The 23,921-nt window shown below is 29.9% G+C and overlaps 1 protein-coding gene and 1 long non-coding RNA gene across 6 annotated transcripts in view; one reads left to right on the forward strand and one right to left on the reverse strand.

Moving 5' to 3' along the window:
• The first annotated feature begins 379 nt into the window (after positions 1-379).
• LOC122636745 (connectin-like) overlaps positions 380-23,921 on the forward strand; it is a 222,322-nt gene continuing 198,780 nt past the window's right edge. For both annotated transcript variants that reach the window (XM_043828304.1, XM_043828306.1), the window contains exon 1: positions 380-554. The gene's annotated coding sequence lies outside the window, so the exon portion shown is untranslated. The remainder of the gene's footprint in view (positions 555-23,921) is intronic.
• The window catches only part of LOC122636750, a 219,447-nt gene continuing 218,033 nt past the window's right edge, over positions 22,508-23,921 (reverse strand). For all 4 annotated transcript variants that reach the window (XR_006329023.1, XR_006329021.1, XR_006329022.1 and 1 more), the window contains one exon: positions 22,508-23,037. This is a non-coding gene — a long non-coding RNA (uncharacterized LOC122636750). The remainder of the gene's footprint in view (positions 23,038-23,921) is intronic.

Consider the following 23,921-nt stretch of genomic DNA (forward strand, 5'->3'; position numbering starts at 1 on the left):
ATATAGTTCGCACACAAACAAAATGATTTATATACTGTTTAAAACAAATAATTATATTATATAACAACAATGATATTAATTTACAACATTTTTTTCTAATCGTACATGATGTCAAGAAAATTTTCTAATCTCCCTATCTTTTTTAATCTCGACGTCTTCGATATTTCTAATTTCAGTCTATAGATGGCACCAGGAGTGCCAAGAAGATAACTTTAAAATGCAGTTACCGACTGATTCGTCGCATACATATAAATGTTTTTTATCTGCTTGATTTTCTTCATGTATTTTACCATACGTTAGTGCCATCTGGAGAGTAATTTAGGAAGGAATTTCCGCGCAGGGACTATGACATCCCCCACCCCTAAACCCACAGCAGTCAGCAAAGCGCGGGCTACAGTTCAAGTTGCATTTTAGATGCGAACGAATGCACATCGTTTTCGGTTTACGGGGATGAACTACGTTTCGTGAATATCGAAGATACTTATCGAAAAGATTTCAACGGGTTGTGTCCATTGTAATCGTCCGGTTTTGCGAGTCTAAGCTGGTGTTTTTAGGTGAGTTTTTCGTTTTCCTTTTCGTTCTTTTTTATTTCTATTTTTTTTTTTTTTTTTTCTTGCGAATAAAATGTAAAAATCGTCACATATATTTCTACATTTTCTTTCGATCGACATACTTAAAACATTAATCTCATTGAAAATATTTCACAGAGAATTACTTTTAAAATAGAAAATAATCAGTTTTGCAAAAGATTTTCTGTGATTTTTTCGAAATGCGAATGTTTCGAATATATATATATATATATATATATATATATATATATATATATATATGTATGTATGTATGTATGTATGTATGTATGTATGTATGTATGTATGTATGTATGTATGTATGTATGTATGTATGTATGTATGTATGTATGTATGTATGTATGTATGTATGTATGTATGTATGTATGTATGTATGTATGTATGTATGATACATGAACTATTTGAAAAATATATACATTTTTTTTGTATATAACAAATCGATTTACGAATGTATGCACATGCACGTGCATTTTTCGCAAGATGTCACGGGCAGATTTATTGCACCATTTTCGTTACGATTGATGAAACTAATAGTGACATACACGTTCGATTTATTCCTATAGTATCAAGAGTGCAGTGTTTATTAATACTCGAAATATCAAACTAGTTTTTATGGACACGTTACTATGGATTGCAAAGTGCTTTATATTTGTGTGCGTGTGTACGTGTATGTATATGCGTGCGTGCTCGTAAATTTGTTGATAAAAGTTTAAATATTTTTAAGTTTCATCAATTAAAAGCACGAAAAATCATATTTATGGGATTTTGAAAAAAACAAAAAAAAACAAAAATTATTTTTCACATACATACTCGCGTATGTGTTCGTAAGGATTTAAGTAATAAAAACTGATATTTTTTTTTTTCATTTCAATTATCCAAAATTTACGAGAAAAATGTTATTTTTATCGAATCTTGAAAAAAGTGCTTTATGCTTATATGCATGTGTACGTGATAGTAAGGATTTAATAATAAAAATTAATAATCCTTTATTTTTCGCTTTGATTTACTATCTATAACAATTACGAAAAAGGAAAGATTTCCAAAATCATTTTTATTGAATTTGGGAAAAATAGAAAAGAAAAGACATGCATATATTCGCGAATTTCCAAAAATGCATCTTCGTATTTAACGTTTTACTGCGTGACATTAATAAATATACACGCGCACACTACCTCTCTATAACATACATCGATACATTAATATCCTTACGTCACGTAAACGATCAGAGTATTGTCAAACGAGGTGTGCGTGAAACGTATCGTGCTAGTGGTCCGATGATAACTATCGTCCCCATTTTTATCGCAACTGGTCGCGTATTAAAAATCGTTGAATTTCGTGACGGGATACATTTTAAAGAGGTAGACAGAGAGAGAGAGAGAGAGAAAGAGAGAGAGAGAGAGAGAGAGAGAAGGTGCGGAGCCAAACCGGATATATTATCCTACGTGGTAATATAAACTATACGAACGCACATAGCACGAAGAAGAGTATCCTCTTTCGTGATATTTCGTCCTTTTTTTCCTTCTATTTCCCATTTTTTCTTTTTTCGTATTTTTATATATCGCTCACGTATCTTTTTTTTTGTCTCTCTCGTTCCGGTGTTTCATCTACGTGAAATTTCCCTTAGCTTTTACTAGTAATCTTTTTTTCTTTTTAATATATTTTTTTTCTTTCTTTTTTTTCCTTTTTCTTTTTTTTATTATTATTTTTTTTTATTACATTTTTTTTTTTTTTTTATTATTATTACATATCTCTGTCACTTTTTCGTCGAGATAAAATTTCATCGAAATGTTCTTCAATTCGCTCTACAGCAAATATATAATTAATATTTTAATATTTTATTAGAATAATTTCTCTCTCTTTCTCGATAGAATTTTCTGTAATACTGCGCTAAGAACAAATTAAATTAAATTAAATTAAATAGTAACTAAGTACAAATAATAAACATTTTATATATTGTATGAGAGAATAATTTTCATATAGACAATATTTTCCAAGCCAACATCACTCTTTTTTATTCATAATGTATAATAAATAAAATGTACCATCATGTAATTATCTTTTTAATTTTATAATAAGTATTATATGAACGATTTTTATATATACAATTGTTGTTAAATAAATCTTTTTTATGTACATACATATGTAGATACGTATAATGTTATCCTCTCGTTAGATGTATGTGTATGCGTGTTTGTGTCTGTGTCTACATATAATATAGGTATGTGCGTGTATACAAGTTTTCCTATCAATTCTCTTCAAGCTAAAGGAATAATTTTGCAATTTCAAGGCAATCTCGTTTGCATATTCTACTCTGTTTAGATCGATGGGTATAATCAGGTATGTGGGTTATTTTAAACGATTACTTTATCCGTTGGATAATATTCGAAGCGTTTGATTTTTCTTTCTTTCTTTCTTTTTCTTTTTCTATCTGTATCTCTCTCTCTCTCTCTCTCTCTCTCTCTCTCTTCTTTTCTATTTCTTTCGTTTTCTCTTTTTTTCTCTTTCTCTTCCTTTCTCTCTTTCTTTCTTTCGTTTTCTCTCCTTTTCTCTTTCTCTCTCTCCTTTTCTCTTTCTTTCTCTTTCTCTCCTTTTCTGTTTCTTTCTCTTTCTTTCCTTTTCTCTTTCTTTCTCTTTCTCTGTCTTTTTATCCGTTAGATTACTTCATGCGATCGTGCTGCATTCTGATTGGTTACGTTAATTACGAAGAATCGTCGTATTTCTCATATAATGATAAAAGAATTAAATGAAAAAAAATATTATTATTGTTAGTAATAATGAAAGGTATTTTTCTATTCTTTTCTTTCCTTTTTTCTATTTCTCATAATATTAATGATGAAAATACGAATAACGGTTAACTGATTTCAAGCGTTCTGATTGGTCACGTACGATTGCTAATAAATATTTTGCTTTAATTTTGCTCCAAAGTGGCGCTGTTGTAGCAAACCGTTACGGCCGTTTATTATACAAAAATCATAACGTATTTTGTAACTCGATCGACAACATCGTGCTAACGTTTACGGGTCGTTTAGTAGTTTTGAGTGAGAAAAAACGGTTAAGATTTCCTTTGTAATCTCCGGTGACGGTCGAGAATTTTCGTCGCGTTTTCATCGAAATACGTTTTAATACGTATTAATAAGAATATAAAATGTGCGTGCGTGTATGTGTGTGTGTGAAGAGTTCTTCGAATATTCGTGTTAAAATTGTGCATATTAAGTGTGTGTGTGTGTGTAGTGTGCGTGTAAATTAGTGAGAGTTCTTCGAATATCCGTGTTAAAATTGTGCATAATAAGTGCGCGTGTGCGTGTAGGTTAGCGAGTTCTTCAAATATTCGTGTATAAAATTTTAATATTAGAAATCAATTAGATAGATCGTTACTTTTCAACGTTAAAAATCGTATTTTATATATATATATATTTTTTTTTTACGGTATGAATTCGTATACGTATATAAATGTGAGTCATTAGAATACTCGTTTATAGAATTAATTAACCAATTCGTCATTTTTTCAACGATACAAATTATTCGTATTTTCTTTATTATTTTTTTTTTTGATAGAATAATTAAATTAAATAATTAAATAGATTATTGCGCGGTGTTAAATCGATATAATTATTCTATTAACGATATATCATTTGCTTTGATTAACGTATTCCACGTCTTTATAATTTTTTGATTACGCAAGAAAGAAATGATCGGTAGGACGATTCGCGTATTCGCGTCGAAGCAAAGGTCGTTGTTAATACTCGGATCTGTTAGAACAAGTTACGTAACGATCACGTAGGAGTGCGAAAAAAAAGAAAGAAAAATAAAATAAAATAAAATAAAATAAAATGGGGGAAAAGTTTTCTCGCGCAAGAAATCCTTAACAGTGTTGTTCGCTCGATTTACGTTCGATTTTGGTCAAGAGCCAAGTGATGTTTCTAGTGAAGTGTTACTTGCTTTCAAAGTTTCGACAGGAAAGAAGAAAATCAACGGAACTTCCGATGGATGATGATCTTTCGTTCGAAATGTATCGATCAATAAAAAACGATTTTACTGAAACAAATGGACGTCTCTGCTTATCGGCAAGTAACATTTTCATCGATAAGAATTTACGTTTATTCATTTCTCCTTCTTCCGTTCTTTAAGAATTATTTATTTATTTATTTATTTATTTATTTATTTATTTATTTATTTATCTTTTTTTTTTCTTTATGGTAATTCTTTGTGTATATCGTATGGACTACTTTTCTCAGGCGTGTGTTTCAAGTGCTTTCTTAGGTTCATTGCGTGCCACGTTCGCATCGGTGGCGTAGTAATACATTACTCGCAAAAGGTATAATTACCAATATACTAGATTTAGTATTCTATCGATGTGTCCATGTGTACAAGTTAACTGGAAAAGTGTTCGAAGATGTTAGACGGAAATTATGAATTTTTATTCTTTTATAATGATCGAAAGTGATCGTAAGCCGAAATGCATACTTTTTTTTTTTTTTTTTATATTATTAATCGTCTGAATATTTTATTGGGGTGTTGCTTCATAAATAATATGACGATATTTAATAGTTCATATATAATATTATCGAGTGTAATATATTTAATATAAATATAATATATTCGAAGAATTTTTGAATCACGTTATTTTGAAAATTACGTATTTGAAATATTTTTCTTTCGTTATGTTTTCTTTTATACAAATTATTTTTAATATTCTCGTTACGTTATTCGTATATTTGTTTATTTATTTTTATACGTATGTACGTCTAATACGTTAGAAGTGGAAAAGAAGTCTTTGAAATAAGGTGTGCATCGTAGATCGTCGGAACGTAACAAAATATACGTATACACACATATATATACATATATATAGATATAGTCAGAAGGTAGCTAGCTTTCAACTTTATCTAGTCTGCATACACGTACCAAAATTATTCTACCGACGAAAAGTTTGCCGGAAGTTTCTCTCAGTCAGTCGTCGGAGCTCGGTGTACTGTAACTTATGTTTCTCCCTAAGAGAAAGAGCAACAAGGTGTGTGTGTGTGAGAGAGAAAGAGAGAGAATAAGAATTTCAGAGACAATGATATAGAATGTCAAAGATACATATATATATATATATATGTATGTACGTTGTGTACGATGCCTGTTGTTCTTTACATTTCTCTATTTTTCATCAATGAAATAAATTACACTTAAAAATTTATATCGATAAAAATATAATTTTGAATTCGAAAAGATGCTTAAAATTAGAAAGATAATATTATTTTCATTTTATCCGTCTTTTATTTGATTCGTATATGTATGATATACATATGTACGTACTGCGTTCGATCATAATTCTATCCTTTTATACGTAGTTGTCTGGAATGTTTTCCAAGAAAGGAAGAGAGAAGAAATAAGGAAAAAGAGAAAAAAGAGAGACAGAGAGGAGTGACTGAGACTTATTGCGTCTCAATAATTCTGTAAAATATTTTCCAAGAGAGAGAAAAAGAAAGAAAGAAAGAGAGAGAGAGAGAGAGAAAGATTATTGCGGCTCAATAATGCTATGAAACGTTTTCCAAGGACAAAAGAGAGCAAGAAAGAAAGAAAGAAAGAGTGTGTGTGTATGCGTGTGTGTGTCACGATGTCCTTTCTCATCCTTGAAAGCTGATACCTAGTATGTTTTTCCGAAAAGTTCTTCAGCCTTCGTTGTCTCAAATTTCTTTTGTTTTTTTGTTATTATTATTATTCCTTTTTTTTTTTTTAATACGTTGTTCGTCAGCAACCGATTTGTTCGAACTCGCACGGCGAGACAGTCGATATTGGGACGCGAAGAGACGAACATCTTAGTACGCGTTGGAGTTAATCTTTTACAACTACATTTTTTCTTCTTTCTACATAACAAGGTATACAATATTAAGGTTACGATATTATTTATACTAATACGATTACATCATACATCATACATCATACGTCCATACATCATACTACATAACGTTTTAAGAATATGGGATATTGGAATAAATTTTTCAAGGATTAATTAAAAAATTTTAGATATTAATTAGGTTAGTACAATAAGATAGTACTAAGTGTAATTTATATTTATGAAAAATGATAGGGAAAATAATTAATTTTTACGACGATTAATAGGAGTTATCGTTATTTCTATAGATACGATATGTAATATAATGTAAAAGTTAATGGTATTACTTATACTAGTACAATTATACTTTAAAAACTTTGCTTATGAAGTAATAAATAATTTTCAGGCGATAAAATGAAATGGAAGTTAAATATCTATATCTGTATATATATATATATAAATAGATAGATAAGAGTATACGACTTGAAAGTTACGTAAAGTTATAGCAAGTAAAGTTGTATAGAGTTATAGAGGGTTAAAGTTAAAGTTACATAACAGTACCAACTTAAAGTGTATTATTAGCTAGTTTTATTACATTCGGTATAAGTAAAGTGCTTCGATCATCTTCCTTTTTGATACGTAGTAACTCGTAACGAGATCTACGTAGACACAGATATATCTATATCTTTCAATATTCTTTCGTGAAACATTTTTTGTTCTACATCGATGAAGTTAATTCGTATAAATTTATATTTTATATTTTAAAATAGAAACGATATTGAGATTCGAAGGAACTGTAGAATCGAAGATGATTCGACTCGTTTAATACTTGCTTGTTATAATCAATGGGAATAATTTTTTGTATCATTTTTACTTTATTTATATTTTTAATACACATAAATCCGAATGATTTTTAATTCGTATAATTCTCTGCAATTTAATTCTTTCGAAGAAGTCACAAAATATTCACGTATATAATTAAATTTCCGTAAAAAAGAAATCGTTAAATTTGCGTTTGCTCGACAAATTTCTATCAAAGTAAGAACTCTCTGGCAAGTCATACAGAAATGGAAAAACGATAAATCCCCTTCTGTGCCTTCATTACTCTCTAGCAACCAACAAAGAGAATCGTATTTTAGCAGAAAAAAAAAAAGAAAGAAAAGCGAAACAAGAAGTACGAACGAGTAAAACCTAGTTAAAAAAAAAAAAAGGAGAAAAAGTCTGTTAGCCTTCAGTTGACCGATCGAATTAAATCGAATAAACAAACTGTGAGATTCCTGCGTTTGTCGGAACGATAACGTTAGCCAAGCGAATATAATTCTTACTCCCTTGCACGTTTACTACTAAATTACTGTTCGAATCGATTTCCTTTCTCTCTTCATTCGTTACATAATATACGTATATATGTATATATATATATATATATATATATATATATATATATATATATACGAGAAAGAGAGAAAGAGAGAGAGAATTTGGTGAGCCAGTACAACCACAATTTATTTGAAAATCGCAACAATGGCGTTCTCATTAAGCTACTTGCTTTTGAACGAATGGTATTCTCTCTCTCTCTCTCTCTCTCTCTCTCTCTCTCTCTCTCTCTCTCTCTCTCATCTCTCATCTCTCTTTCTGTTCATCAGCTGACATTTGTTTGCCAAAGAGATCTGTTGGGTTTCATCGACGAATAGGCCGAGAGTATTCTATGTAGCACGCTAAGAGAAAAGAATTTCCTTTTCGAGCAACGTGATTGGTCGGATCGAAAGTCGATACGTTTTCGATCGAATTTGAAACCCACTATCGACTTTCGAATACGGCTAACTCATGCTAGCCATATACGTACATCATACTCACACACACACACACATATATATATATTCTAGCTAGCTTAGTTTGGCGATTTCATGAAATCGATTAAGCTCTGAAATTTCTGCCTCTCTCTCCCTCTCTCTTCCCTTTCTCTCTCAAACATGCACTTCTTTTTTTTTCACACTCTTTCTCTTTCAAACACACACCTTCCTTTTTCACATTATTCTTCTCTCTCTCTCTTGCTCTCTCCTCTTTCATTCCTCTCTTTCTATCTTTCACTCTTCTCTTTCTCTCTGTACTATTCTCTTTGTCTCCTCTCTCTCTCTCTCTCTCTTCTCTTTCATTCTCTTTTTTCTCTCTCTTTCTCTATCTCTTTTCTTTCGCTTCTCTCTCTTTTTCATTTTCTCTATCACTATCTCCCTCTTTTATTCTCGCTGTTAACTTATACCTTTCTCCCTTCCGTTTCGCAGAATAAACTGCAAGGGGATTTGTTCGAAGAGCCTTCGAAGCAAGGAAACGTAACAGTTCGATTCTATTTTACATATCGTTTCTGTTTCTCTGTTTCTCTCTTTCTCTTCTCTGTCTTTCGTCTCGTTAGTGAGACAGAGTGAGAACATTTCGGTTTGTCCGTTCTAATCCGATTTAGTATCGAAACTCGGATACATTTGGATAACCATTGATACCACCGATGTAGTTTGAGGGTTCATTGTTAGTTACTCGGACGCACAATAGTTTTCGTTCGTTCGATCGAATTAATTTTATTATGAATATTTATCTAAGAATCTCTACGTATAATAATAATAATTTTAATGAATCCAATTAAATAAGAATCCAAAATGTAACGATAGTATTATTACAGTTTAACGATTATTAACGATTTAGTTGAATATATAGATAAAAAATAAAAAATAAAATAAAATATTGTTATTAAGACGTAATATTTATCTTTGGAAAAAGATATATAAAAAAAACGATGTAAGAAAAAATAGGAAGGTAATCGTCGATGATTTCAAGTCGATAGAATTTTTAATACATTTTATCTATGTATATTTTATTTTTTTGTTAAATTAATTATCATTTGATCTCGTACCTTAATTAGATACGTGCTTCGGCATTAAAGAGGCATTCTATGCGTAGCAGGTATATATATATATATATATAGTTTCACTTTATAGATTTTCCTAGTTGCATCGCACTCTGGAATTGCAATTTATTTAATAAGAGCCTCTAATCCGCGCTACATCGTAATGCATTAAGGTAGTTACGAATTCCTTCTTGTTCTAATCCAGTTACAAGTTTCTGACTCTGGCAGGAGCTAACAGGGAAATGTTGATAATAGTGTACACAAACTGTCTGTGAAAAGTGTTTCAAAAAAATTATCATATTTTATTTTTCCTCGTTGGACAAACATTTAATGATTCTATCGTATATAACGTTCGTCTTGCGATTAGAAATTATTTTTTTTCTTTTTCTTTTCTTTTCTTTTCCGTTCTCTTTTCTCTCTCTCTCTCTCTCTCTCTCTCTCTCTCTCTCTCTCTCTCTCTTTTTTACTTTTTGAAAGAACGTAATAATCGGTTCATGTATTTCTTTTTGACGTTTCAAGATTTATTTAGATTTTTCACAAATTTCTATTTTATTTATTTATTTATTTTTTTATTTATATGTCATTCGTACTATGTTAACGTAAAAGTTATTAGTTATTTAAAGGGAACACACTCGAGGTAATAATAATCGCGTAGAGTAAAAAAAGAAAGAAAGAAAGAAGAAAGGCAGCATAGTGACGTAAACTTTGACATGTGAAACATTCGGAGAGATATGTGACATTGCCGCAAATATAAATCAAATTAACGATACGTGCTTTATCGTTTAGAAAATTGGCTTTAGGCTTTTTCTCTCCGCTTTTTTTTTTTTTTACGATTTTTCCTTTTTTTATGATACTTTTTCACGAAACTACACGACCTCCGACACGAATTATACGTTATTAATTACCCATATTTCAGGATTTAATATATTTAATCTACATTATACGTTACACTTTCCACTCCATATTATCATTCCACCACCTTCTTTTATGGGAAAATTATTCTCGAAAATATAAAAACGTGAATTCGATGAAAGAAATGTTAATTCAACTGTCAGATTATTTCGATGTTTATTATACGATTTATTTTTAATAGTCCATTTAGTAATAGTATAATATTTATGTATTATATTTTATATACAATGACATATATATATATAACTTATGGATTCTATATACGCTACTTGTTTATTTATCTTATATATAATATGTATATACTATCATGTATATTATGTATATAACTTTTTCTTTTACTTTTTGTTTATTTAATATTTTTTCTTCATTTTTTCTTTTTTATTTTTATTTTTTTTATTTTTATTTTTTTTTTATTCTTTTTTTTTCATTAAAAATTTTTCCCGACTCTCCCACGAAATCTCCGATACGACCGTCGGGATTGGTTTTAAGCTCCGTCGATCCTACGAAGGATTTATGAGGATGATTATGAACGGAGCTTTTGCATTCGTTACATAGTATGTAAATCGTGAGGATTTCTAACCATTGAATTTCCCATTCTTTATCAATACCCTTCGTTTTTTCAGCATTATTTATTGCATTTTAATGTTGTCATATATCGAATTGATCGAACTAAGATTGTGTATTTCGAAATTGATTGCAATGTTTAATTACAACAAAAAGAAAAAAGAAAAATGTAATGCTCTTTATAGATTTATTACATCTACAATTTATTATACTTAATGCGTATCCGTGTTAATGCTTTTGTAAGTAAAATCAGATCGATTATTTATTTGTTTTTAGACATACGTACATTTACTTAATTAATGGATTATTACAAATGGGGGAAAAAAGGAAATTAATAATTAATTTTAATAAGATATGCGCACGCACATACACACACACACACACAACCATAACTCATATATATTAATTTTCAATATACTTTTATTAAAACAACTTTTACTTACAAAATTAAATAATATAATAAAAAAAGAAAGAAATAAAGAAAAAAATGCATAAGATACATTCTACGAAGTAGTATATATTCCTTGAAATAATGATATATGTATAATATATATATATATATATGATATATATATAATATATAATATATAATATATTTATACATGGAGCGCGTGTGAAGTGTTAAACGAGACGTTTAAAAAATTCTCTCATAGAAATTCTCAGACGACTTGGCGTGTGCGAAGATCAACAGATAAGTGATAAAAAGTAATGGACTTGGTATTATGGGTATTATGGGTATTATGGGTATAAAAGCAGCAAGCGTGTTCGTAATAGCTGGATGAGAACTGGAACTGGAGATAGAGGCCGAGAACAACATATCTCGATGTATATATGTATGTATATATCCATATATGTATATTAGAATCGATATAGAATGAAAGAAGAAATGCAAGAACGCATTTATTACGTTGGAAGGATAAATTTTATTATTGCGACCATACGTGCACGAATTGTTCGATATTGTTCGAAAAAGAATGTGAAAAATTCCGTACGTAATCTCTAAACGGGATATATATATATATATATATATATATATATATTAAATAATTAACGTTGATATTAATATTTGATATATCTGTATATATTATTATATATGTTAGATTAATATTATAGATAGAGAAATATATATATATATATACACAGATGTGTTATAGATACAAAATATATGTATATGTATAAATACGATATAAAAATTTGTATTCATTTATTTATTTAATTTTTTTTTCTCATTTTCTTCGTTGATATAGAAATGAAATTGAATGAAATTTTCAAATGGATTACGGGAATGTAGAATCTTCGTTATAAGACGTGACAGATGTATTCTCTATTTTCCTCTCTCTCTCTCTCTCTCTCTCTCTCTCTCTCTCTCTCTCTCTCCCTCCCTCCCTCTCTCGTTTTCGTTTTCAGAGACGATGAGAAAAGAAAAAGGGGAGAGAGAAAGAGAGAGAAAAATGCGACCTTTTTTCTAGTCTTGAGTGTGCTTTTCCTCTGCCTTTTCATTGCATCTACGACGCACTTTTCCTCGTTCTTAACAGGATTAAAGAAAGCTATTTTTAGGGGGATGACAAAAGTGAGGTGATAGAAACATCCTATTTCTTTCTCTCTCTCCTCCTTTCTCTCTCTTTCTTTTCTTTTACGTTTCACGTTTTATATTTTATTTTATATTTTATTTTAATATACGTTGGAAATGTGATTCGAACGTTAATTTGTGTATAATTAACGTCTGACGACACGGAGTTTTCCTTCTGTAAAGTTCTCCCCATGGTAAAATTGCTTATTTCTAAAGGTTGGTAAATTGAAACGAGAGATGCATTGTATTAACATTCAACATTGTTCACCGTAGTTTTAATGATCCTCTTGTTATTAATTTTTAATGAATATTTAACATTTAACCGCCTAGCATGGCGTTTATAAACTCGTTAGGTATTTACTTTTATCGATGTTTTGCATTTTTCCATTGTTTCGTATTTCTTTCCTTTTTTTTCTCTGCATATAATTTCTTTTTTTAAAACAATATATAATAATTTGTAAAGTCAATTGAAATAGAAATACCGATATAATAGAACATATTAAAAAGTATATAAAATTATTTATATAATACAATCTGTAACAATGATCTTTTATTTTTTTATTTTATTTCATTGAATTGAATTGAATTGAATTATAACGTTATACTATTAATTATTATTAATATATTATACATAATATGTAATAATATTCCTTGAGTCTATGCATAAAGAAACAAAAATTTAAATGCCACACCCTATACAAATATTCTCTCGCTTTACATACAATCTAGAAACTCTTAATAAATATTTATACGCAATCGTTCGTAATAAAAATTGATATAAGAATTCGAAAGATTAATTTTATTATATATAATTACGAGTGAACATTACATTTAGAAAAATTCAAATTTGAATTCGAATTTGAATTGAATTACGAGTAAGTCCTTTTACGTCGTATGTAATTTTTGTGATAAATTCGAAGAGGATAGAAGGGTCTTGTAGAAAATTTTTGTTTTCTCCCTTCCCTTTCCTTCCCTTATCTTCCTTTCCCTTCCTTTTGGTTCAACCCTCTAAGAAGCACATTCGATGGCCGACGCTTAAAATCGCTGAGACATGAGTGTGCACCTTTATCCTTACTCCGAATTCACCCTTCTCACTCGACTTTCATAACGAGGTCGACGTCTCCCTTACTTGCCTCGAACGGTTTGATACGAATCATTAAGTTAAAAGGACCAGAAGGGTCTTTTCTCTCTCTCTCTCTCTCTCTCTCTCTCTCTCTCTCTCTCTCTCTCTCTCTCTCTCTCTCTCTCTTTTTCTTTTTCTCTTATGACTTGGAGAACTTTTACAGGAGTTCCGTTTTGCTTTGCCATTTTAGATAATTAACGGTCACATTTTTTACTTCTTCTTTTTCTTCTTTTTCCTTTCTCTCTTTCTCTCTCTCTCTCTCTTTTTTCTTTTTTTTTTTTTCTTTGATGAGGTTTTATAAGATTGCAAAATTTGTTCTATCTTTGAAGAGGAATATTAGTTTTCTATGTTCTTTCTCTGTTTTTCCTATTTTTTTTCTTTTTTTTATTTTTTCTTTATCTGTTTTTAAAAAATTATCTCATTCGTTCGAAAGTGATTTTATTTTTTATTCGAATTTAAATTAATACACCTTGGTATGTAACATATGCTTAGAAAATATTAATAAAATTTCCGGATATAAAGAAATAATTTATTTTTTGTCGATAAAATAATATCGGACTTAAAATAATAAACGCCTTGCATACGTGGAAATCGGATGAATTCAAAATTACGTAAAGTCAGTATTACGAAAGTGAAAGATGCGTTTATATTTCATTTATTTCCAATATCTCATTATGTTTATCAACGTTTCTATAAGTAATCCTATATTTAAATTTAGGTAGATTAATAAGAGACAAAACGAATAATTCATATATTTATTAATTTTTTAAATAAATCGACTTTAAATAGTTTCGTCTTCGAAACCAATTTCACGTTTAAGTATTTTATATATATATATAATCTGATCAAAATAGTAGGAAAGTTAGAAAACGATATTAATTTTTGTGGAAAATTTTGCGGATCTTTCCTCTTTTTTCTTTTCTCTATTCTCCTTTCTTTCTATTCTTACTCTCCACTCCTTTCTCGTCGATTTATTTTTACCAGATCTTTTCGTTCGCGAAGCGGCTAAAACGAGACTGAAAACTTGTTATTTTCCTTTCCTTCGTTTATTTACCGATCGCTCGTGGACCACGTTTTCCAATAAAACAAAGCAAATAGAAAGAAAAAGCATAGTGAGGAGACAGAGAAAGATATATATATATATATATACATATATAGATAGATAAATAGATAGATAGATAGATAGATAGATAGACAGAAAGAAAGAAAGACATGGTTGACGAGCAGTGCTGAAACAGCGAGCAAAGAGTTACGGAGAGAAGTGAGGGAATATGGGAGATGGAGAAATGATGGGGAGAGAGAGAGGATGGTGGATATCGGAGCAGATAAAAAGCTGAGTTGGTAGCAGTAGTTATCACAATTTACGGATTATTTGTAGGAGCTGTGCGTGCAAACGCATGATAATTATTTTCATAATCTCTCGACTCATAATTTTTTCTTTACCTTCTCTTTTTTTGTTTCATTCTTTTCTAAATTTCTTTCCCTTTTCTTTTTGGATTTTCTCTCTTTTTTTTTTTTTTTTGATTTGTTTTTTTAAAGTGATATTTCTATTACGAGTATTACGTGTGTGTGTGTGTGTGTACGATCGTACGAACATATTTTATGGGAAAAGTATGGAGAACTGATTGTGAAATCTTGAAAACTTCGATAATTCGAGAGAAACAATATAGATACGTCGAAAAGTATTGTTTTGCTTTGTTATTTTATGTGTTTGCGTATACGTGGGTGTTTCGTTGTGTTTTTTATTCGAGCTTATTAGAATTTATTTCTTTTCAAACAATCATTCATATCTGTATCATGTTTTATTATTTTATTCGATTGTTCGTTTTGTTTTGTTTATTTTTTTTTTTTCTAAATATTTTTTTTCATAGTCAACATATTGTATATATAATATATTTAAAACATGATACAATAAAAAAAAGAGTTGATTATAATGTTGGACATATGTAAAATTTATATGAAAAAAATCTAATCTAATGATAACATATTTCAAATATCTATTCATAATTATTATTCTATTTCGATAAATCTGTTCCAAAAGTTTTATTCCAAATTATTATTTAATATTCTAATTTAACAGTAAGATTATTCGAAAGTCTATTCAAAGTATCTCTTCCAAAATAATTGCTCTAATTTAATGATAAGATCGTTGAAAATCTTTATTAAAATTATCATTCTAATATAACGATAACTATTTACATTCAAGAATCAATTCAAAGTAAATATCGTTTTATCGAAAATTCTTTTTCTTTTTTAACCTCTTATGTAAATCCGAAAATATATATATATATATATATATATATTTATATTTATATATTTGTATACTTCAATTATATATACGATAATTAGAGTTCTTGTTAAATTGTTCGTGAATGTGTACATTCGTCGACGATAATTCCGTTTCATGGTCGATACTTAGCGGCCGCAAGGCTAATTTCGGGGCTGTATCTGTCAGTCATGAAAACAACGGCCTAAAACGGTGGTAGTAAACGTGTATCGGATTGCCCGAACGGAATACATTGGACAGTAACTGTTTCTGGTGGAACATTTACTCGTTTATTCATTTACTCATTTATTTATTTATTTATTTATTTATTTACATTTCTCGCTCTTTGCATTTCTCCGATGATTATAAAATAAAGAAAATTATGCGTTTCATAAAGAATAAATATTCCAAAAATTTGTTAAAATTATTTTTCACCCGAGGAGTATTCTTTTCATTTCTTTTTTTTTTATTTTTTTTTTTTTTTATTTTTATTTCCTTTTTTGATATTAAGTAATAAGTTCATTTGTCATTAAAATAATATTATTTTACGAATAATTTGTACGTACAACTCAATTCGGGATAAATTCGATCGCATTTTAATATCGAATTTTTTTATACCCTTCATTGTCTCATTTTTCGATGAATTATTATTTTAATAATTAAAGAGGAACAATCGTTCTCTCTCTCTCCCTCTCTCTTTCATGTTGTTAGTCATTTATCCATTCGACGTTTCGATTTTCAAGTTATTTTCTATTAAAGAAAATAATGCTAATAATTAATTCAACTATTATTAACAATCAAAGTGGTTAATTATTTATTTCTCTCTGTATATATGTATGTATATATTAGAATGTATTTTTAGTAGTAAAAAATGAAACGAATATTCTTTACTTTGTCTTTCTCTTTCTATCTCATAGGAAATTTCTATTCTCGTGAATCCAGTGTCCCGTATGAATAACTAAATCAGTGTGAATTCTCTCTCTCTCTCTCTCTTTCTCGTGGTCGGGCACGCACGCGACTTTTCCCAAAAATAACGACCACGATTTAATTCGAAAGAATAAGAGAAAACTTGCCGGTCGTTTTACTCTTCCCATTTTTACGTTTTCCATTTCACTTTTTCCCCTAGTCGTGGCTCACGCACCTATTTTTTCGCGAATATTTTTCCGAACGGTATAGGATAGATATAAAAAAAACTCCTTCGCTAAATTAGATTTCTAAAAAACTAGCACGGAGTTTCCTCGTTTAAAGGAACTTCCTAACTCTCATACGAGATCATGCTAAGGGGCGGGGACGCGAAGAGTGGGAATGAGAGCTTGTAAATTCAAATGAAAACATGCTAATTCGACTACGTTCTCTTTTTTTCCTCCTCCACATACTTATCTTCTACTTAAAATTATTTTTCTATTTTATTTTTATTTCGTTGTTTTCTTTTTTTATTCTTTTTATTTTTTTTATTACTTTTTTGTTACAACGAAACAAATATCATATGCGCAAGGAAATCTTCCTTATCGACGAAATAACCAGAATTGAATGATAACTTTAAATCGATAACGTGGAATGGTAAATATTCGAGAACGGTTTTATCAGTTCTTTATTTATCAACAAAGTTTTATCAGTTTTTTTTTTATCTCATTCGAAACTCTAACTTAGATACAATATCGAAGGAACGAAGCGAATAATTTAGTATGTTAAAAAATAATCTCGATGAATAGTTTTATTTGAAAATAATTTTCTACGAAGCCCCGTTTTAGAAACTACAGTTTTATATATTTCATTGGTTGAGAAGTGCAATCTTTTTTCTTGTTTTTTATTCAAAGTGAATAATTTGTTGTCGATAAAACAAAATGTCGATTTAGTGCGATTAATTTTTCAACGAACGAAGACGAAATTAATAGAAAAAAAATTGAGAAAAAAAAAGCATGTTAATAAATCAAGTCAATATAGAAAAATAATTTCAACGCAATAATCAACGAATTCGAATCGATCGTAATCTATTAGATAAATCAACGAGTTCTAAAATACTATCGTGCAAATACGTACGAACGATACATTGATTTGATTATATAGGTAGGAGTGGGGTTGGATAGGATAGGTAGGTAGGTGGGAGGGGGGGGGTTAGTGGAGCGAGTAGTATGTTGTTTCGTGCAAATAAACGGACTGCGCAATAATCCATCATTAGTTCGTTCGCGAAATTAAATGTGCGACGTCGTTGTTTCGCACATTACGCTCTCCCTAATGGAAATATCATTCGATTCGCGGTTGAAACACAAAACAAAGGATCGCGATAGAGTCGTTGAAAGAGAACCGAAGAGGGAGAGAGAGAGAGAGGAAAGGAGAGATACGATCAGAGAACACGGTACCAAACTGATATCGATAACCTATAATTTATTTATTTAAACGAAAAACACATTTTGTCTAATAACAAATATTTTCATTCATAAAGCTTTCAAAATAATTACAGTAATCCGTAAAGTTATGTCCGCATAATTAATCTGCAAAAAACAAATATAAACAAATGCGTCCAAAAAAAGAAAGAAAGAAACAAAGAGGGAGACGGAGAAGAAAAAGAAGATAAAAGAAACAGGCTTTTTTGTTTGTTTTTTTTTCCCCCACCTTTTTCCGCGTTTCTTTTTATTTTTATTTTTATTTTTTTTTTTCAAAGAACGTCAAGGATAAGAACGCACGGGCGAAGGCCATTGGACGGACGTTTAAATATGTATGACGTACGGAGTCATGGCAATTACCATCTAGAACGAGTTGCCGTCTTAATTAGGTCGTCTTGTCGACGACATCGACGACATCCATCCACGTCGGCGGTGACGACGACAACGACGACGACGACGACGACGACGCCGACGACTATGTCCGTGACGTTGAACGTCGACGTGTCGACGACCACTCACCCTTTTACCACTTTGACATTTTCATCGGGGCTGCGAGATCTCGTCTCGGTTGGAGAACGTTGAGAAAAAGAAGGATAAATGAGCCGTGGAAGGCTTATATATGACTATAACGTCCTCTTTTGCTTTTCTTTTCTAAAAGTACCAACTTCTTCGTATCGATCAAGGATCTGACATGAAAAATGATTTGTGATCATGCTGGGAGGGGCTGGGAGGGATAGGAAGATCAAAACAACGGTGATAGGAAGTTCGAAAGAAAGAGAGAGAGAGAGAGAGAGAGAGAGAGAGCGGTGTGCATGTGCGAGGGAAAGAAGAATGTGTAAAAAAGAGAGAGAGAGAGAGAGAGAGAGATATTTAGATAATGATAGTGTAGAAGTTTGCAAAGAAAGAGAAGAATGTATTAAAATAACTCAGAGTTAACAATATATTATATAGAAATATGATATATTATAATTATAATTGTAATACTATAATTATATTATATTATACACTTTTACACGTTGATTATATCTATGATACGAAAGATACGTACGAGAGATAAAGCAAAATAATTAAAATACAAAAAAGGAAATAAAAGAAACGTATGCAAAAAGAAAAAAGGGAAAAATCAAGAGAAAGATAAGAAGAAAAAAGGAATCTATCAAAGCGAAGAATATCCACGTAGTATTTATAATCGCTATTAAATGCATCTAATTTCAAGAGTGTATGTACACATACCCCGATAGCTAGACGAGAGTAGTCCAGACAATAATGATGAGCATATCGGAGCGCAGCAATTTAAATTAAGAGGGTGAGGATGAGAGAGGGGGTGTATGTGGTGCTTACTCTTTATTTAATGATCTCGTCGTTCACGAACTTTACCTCGTGGTTTGTTACGAGGGGCGAATTTGGAAAATTTTAGAGGCGAATTGAAATTTAATTTCAACCGATGGGAAATTCTTGTTTTACGTTTAAAGTTTTATCGAGAGAAAAAGATAGAAACAAGAAAAAGAAGCAACAAAAAAATAATAATAAATAATAAATCGTGCGTGTGTGTGTAAATATACATGCGTGTGTAGGTAATTAATATTTAATCGTACAAATCGTTGGATCGATTAAATATTTTTTTTGATAGATTTAGTATTTCTACATGTGCAGATTTTGCTAGATACATGGTTATATTTTATGGATCGATTATACAAATATTAAAGACGTTCGTTTATAATATCGATTAGATCGGATTGATTTTAGAATAAAATAATCATGCTATATTTATAACTTGGTCTATCTTAAAATAAAAATTTTAATATCGTCGATAATCTTCAATGAAACTTCATTACAAATGTATCTTTGGATAAAAAGTGATCTTTTTCGAACAGTTATCTTTCGCTTGCGAACGAACTTCGACAAGTCTTTCCGATCGTAATATAAAATTCATAATTATCTGAGGAATCAAATCATTTAACATTTCGTTATAGATCGCAGATAAACTTACTGATATCTACTTGAGAAGGAAATTTTCGATTGAAACGTTAAAGATCTTTGTAGTAGCGATAGAAAGATAGAAAATACGTCTACGAATCTCGAATCCGAAGAAAGTTTAAAACGAACCTGACGAACATTCTTCAAATCCGTATACCTCTAGTTGTCCTCGAGAACTTTTCAGATCTTTTACTTCCTGCTGATGCTTCTTCTTCTTCTTTTTCTTCTTTCACGTTCGAAATCTTTCTTCCTAACCTTCTATTGTGTCGCGAACGACGATCCTCCATGGATCTTCTAGATACGAATATTGATCTTATGGGAACGAACGTGTTTACCTGAATCTTTTGCATACCTGTCGTCTTTGGTAAGCGAAAAATATCGGGAAAGCTACATACATACGTTTTTCGTTTGAAACTAACTGTACACATTGCTGAAGAAAAGAAGGAAAAAGAGAGAGAGTGTGTGTGTGTGTGTGTGTATATGGGATGTGGAAAGAAGAGAGGAAATAGAAGGGAAATTTGTCGGAAAATTTACTATGTAACTGCTAATATTGAGTATCATCAATTTTTCACGCAAAAATGTTAAATTTTTTACCGGACGTGGTTGATTTATACGAACGCGTGGCGTTCAAAGAGAGGCGTACCAAATTTTATGGAATTTTTTTTTTCACTCTTTTTTCTCTTTTCTCTCTCTTTTTTTTTATATATTTTTTTTTTATTGAATAAATAATCGCGTTCATATAGATAACGGTGATTATATTACGTACGAATAAAAACGTTTAATTGTAATATTGCATAAGCGGCATTTAGATTTAGAAGTTAGAATTAATTGCAAATTTTTATTTACCAGGATATGGTACTTTTTATCGTAACACTTTTTTATCGTGCATTATTTAGATTCGAAAATTAATGAAAATTGTTGTAATGATCGAATCGCTAAAAAGAAAAGAAAATTCATTAATTTAATTGCAAATCGGATGTTTAGGTTTGTTAATTTAGCTTATGTATTTTTTTTTTTTTTTTCTTTTTTTTTTAAGAGGAAAAAGTACTTGGCACAAGGACAATTTCAATTCCGTTCGATTACCAACATTTACGTATACACGTTTAGTCTTCGTAAAGAATTCGTCAATTTCTAAAATCTGTTATCTCGTAGATGGATACTTACTTATACGTTTAGTTTCAACTTTATTGTTAGATTATACTTGAAATAAAATTAAAAAAAAAAAAAACGTAAAAAAGAGAGGAAAAAAAGAAAAAGGAAAAAGAAAATGTTTCATGCACTATCTAACTGTTAGAGAAAGTTTTCACTTTGAAAGTATATGTACAAACATGCACACATATACACAGACACATTGTGAAAAGCTACAGTTCCTTCTCTCTCTCTCTCTCTCTTTCTCTCTCTCTCTCGTTTTATTCTCGTCTGTCGGCAAATTTAGCTGCATATCTGTTCGAACTTGAAACATAAAGTTTGCCTTCTAACAGCTTAGTTTTCATTAACCGTCAGTCGTCACGGAAAAAAGACGAAAACAAAGAAAAAGAGAAAAAAGAGCATGATTATTTCGGTCGAGTTGTTTGTCAGTTCAATTTACAAAGCGTCACAGACGAAAGGACAATTAAAATTCGACGTTGATTTTTCTACGCGTTTAATCGTAAAAATTATTTCGTATTTTTTCACGAATGCGCAGAGATACACGCGTAAATACGTGGCTTCATAGTCGTTATTTCAATTTTCATTTTTGCTTTTTACTTTTGTTTCTTTCTTCATACGTGAAAGATAAACGATTGTTATTAACATATCCTTTTTTTCCAACATTTAAATAATTTTGTTAGTATTATTTACACAAGATTAAAAAAGAATCTTTGTCGAGGTTTCAAGCTATCGTTTTTTTTTTATATATTTATTTATTTATTTATTTTTTTTTTTTTTTTTTTTTATGGATATGACATCTGAAGTCTGAGAACTTCATTTTTTACCTTTATTATACATTCTTTGTTCTCCTCGATGAAATATTTGAATAGATAGAATATTCTCTAAGTTCGTTGAGAAAATTGATCGTCTAGACTGTAGATGAAACGTTAATCTATGTGTATAATGAACGAACCCTAATTTCAACCTCTGTTCTCTTTCTATTTTCCTCTCTCTCTCTCTCTCTCCCCCTCTCTTTAATTACATTCATGGAAATGATATATTTCTCATATGATTAAAGAGAAATACATTAAATAAATTTATATTTAATTTCGTTTTTTTTTTTTTTCTTTACCTCTTTTAATAAGAAATCTTCGATTCGCACGGTCCATATCTTATTACAAACGGTATTAAGGAAAAAAAAAAAAACGTATATAATAAAAATAAAGAATATCGTTTAGTAAATCGTTTAGAAATTCATAACACAGTGTACGATATCTTTCGATAAATTTTATTGTTAAAAAGAAAAATAAAACTATGTATCTAAGATAATTAATGAAGTTAATCGTTTTGGTGAAACGTTAATCTGTAATGATCGAGTTGGTTTCAAGCTATTCTCCTGATCTTTCTCTCTCTCTCTCTCTCTCTCTTTCTGTCTCTTTCTGTCTCTTTCTATTTTCGCCTTTCAACTCCGATTTCACAAACGAGAGTACCAAGGCCGTTACAACGAAGGACCTCCAGTTCTGGAATCCTTTGTCGCGAATTTAATCCCCAGGACACTCATACACTCCTACACTCGTACCTGTTACTGGGTTGACACGGTCCTAACCTTTACCCGGCCACAAAGGTCACGTTAATCCTTCTCCTTCTTATTCTTATTCTTCTTTTTTCGGTTTTCTACCATTTCGTTTTCTTTTTTTTTTTCCTTTTCTTTTTCTTTTTTTCTCTTTCTCCATTTTCGAAGCTTCTCTCAAAAGGTTTTACAGAATGGTATGGTACGGTACGGTATGCACATAAATGCATATACTGGGTGTCCTAGAATAAATGGGAAATATTTTTATATCCAAATGTGTTTTCGGTATATATTGTGTGCGTATGTGTGTGTGTGTGTAAAAGGTAAAGAAGGGTTCGTATAAACATATGATTCTATTTGAATTTGGCTTCTATTTGTTGCTTCAATATTTGTAAACATTTTTAATTGGAGTTTTTAAATAAATACGATCGGTATTTATAATAAAATACAGATATCCTATGATTGATACGACTGTTCATGCATTCCGATTAAAAATATTTGTAAGCAATATCGATGTGATCGGTACTATTCTTTTTTAAAGGATCGTCAATATTTACAATAAATCGTAAATACATAATTACTTCTATTTGATGGCTTATGTTATATATTTGTTACTTTTTATTATAAATACTGATCACAATATTCATATATATGAGTATTAATTTAACAAAATACTTATCATTATATAATAAAATTGCGAATCATACAAATAAAAGCGATAAATTAAAAGTCGATAAATGAAGCAGCGTGAATTCGCATGAGTTTATATTTTTATTTATTTGCTCAATATCTTTTATTAATTAATGATAAATATATATTCTATAAAATAAATAAATAAATAAATAAACAAAAAAATAAATAAATATATATATATATGAATATTGCCATCAATATAAATAGTTAAATATCGAGGTTTCATTTGAATTGGCAGTTTTTATGACGTATCGATATTTTATCATAAATGCTGATTATTTATTTGTTTTAAAAATAGCAATTAAAAATATTTATAAATATTTATCCAGTAAAAAGCAACCATTTCGAATATCTCTGTTATGAATGTAAATAGATAGAATTTCTTGAAAATCATATCACTCTTAACAAAATCCAATAGAACGTAATATGTTTA

The sequence above is a fragment of the Vespula pensylvanica genome, chromosome 23 (genome assembly GCF_014466175.1).
Source record: "Vespula pensylvanica isolate Volc-1 chromosome 23, ASM1446617v1, whole genome shotgun sequence".
NCBI classification, from domain to species: Eukaryota; Metazoa; Arthropoda; class Insecta; order Hymenoptera; family Vespidae; genus Vespula; species Vespula pensylvanica.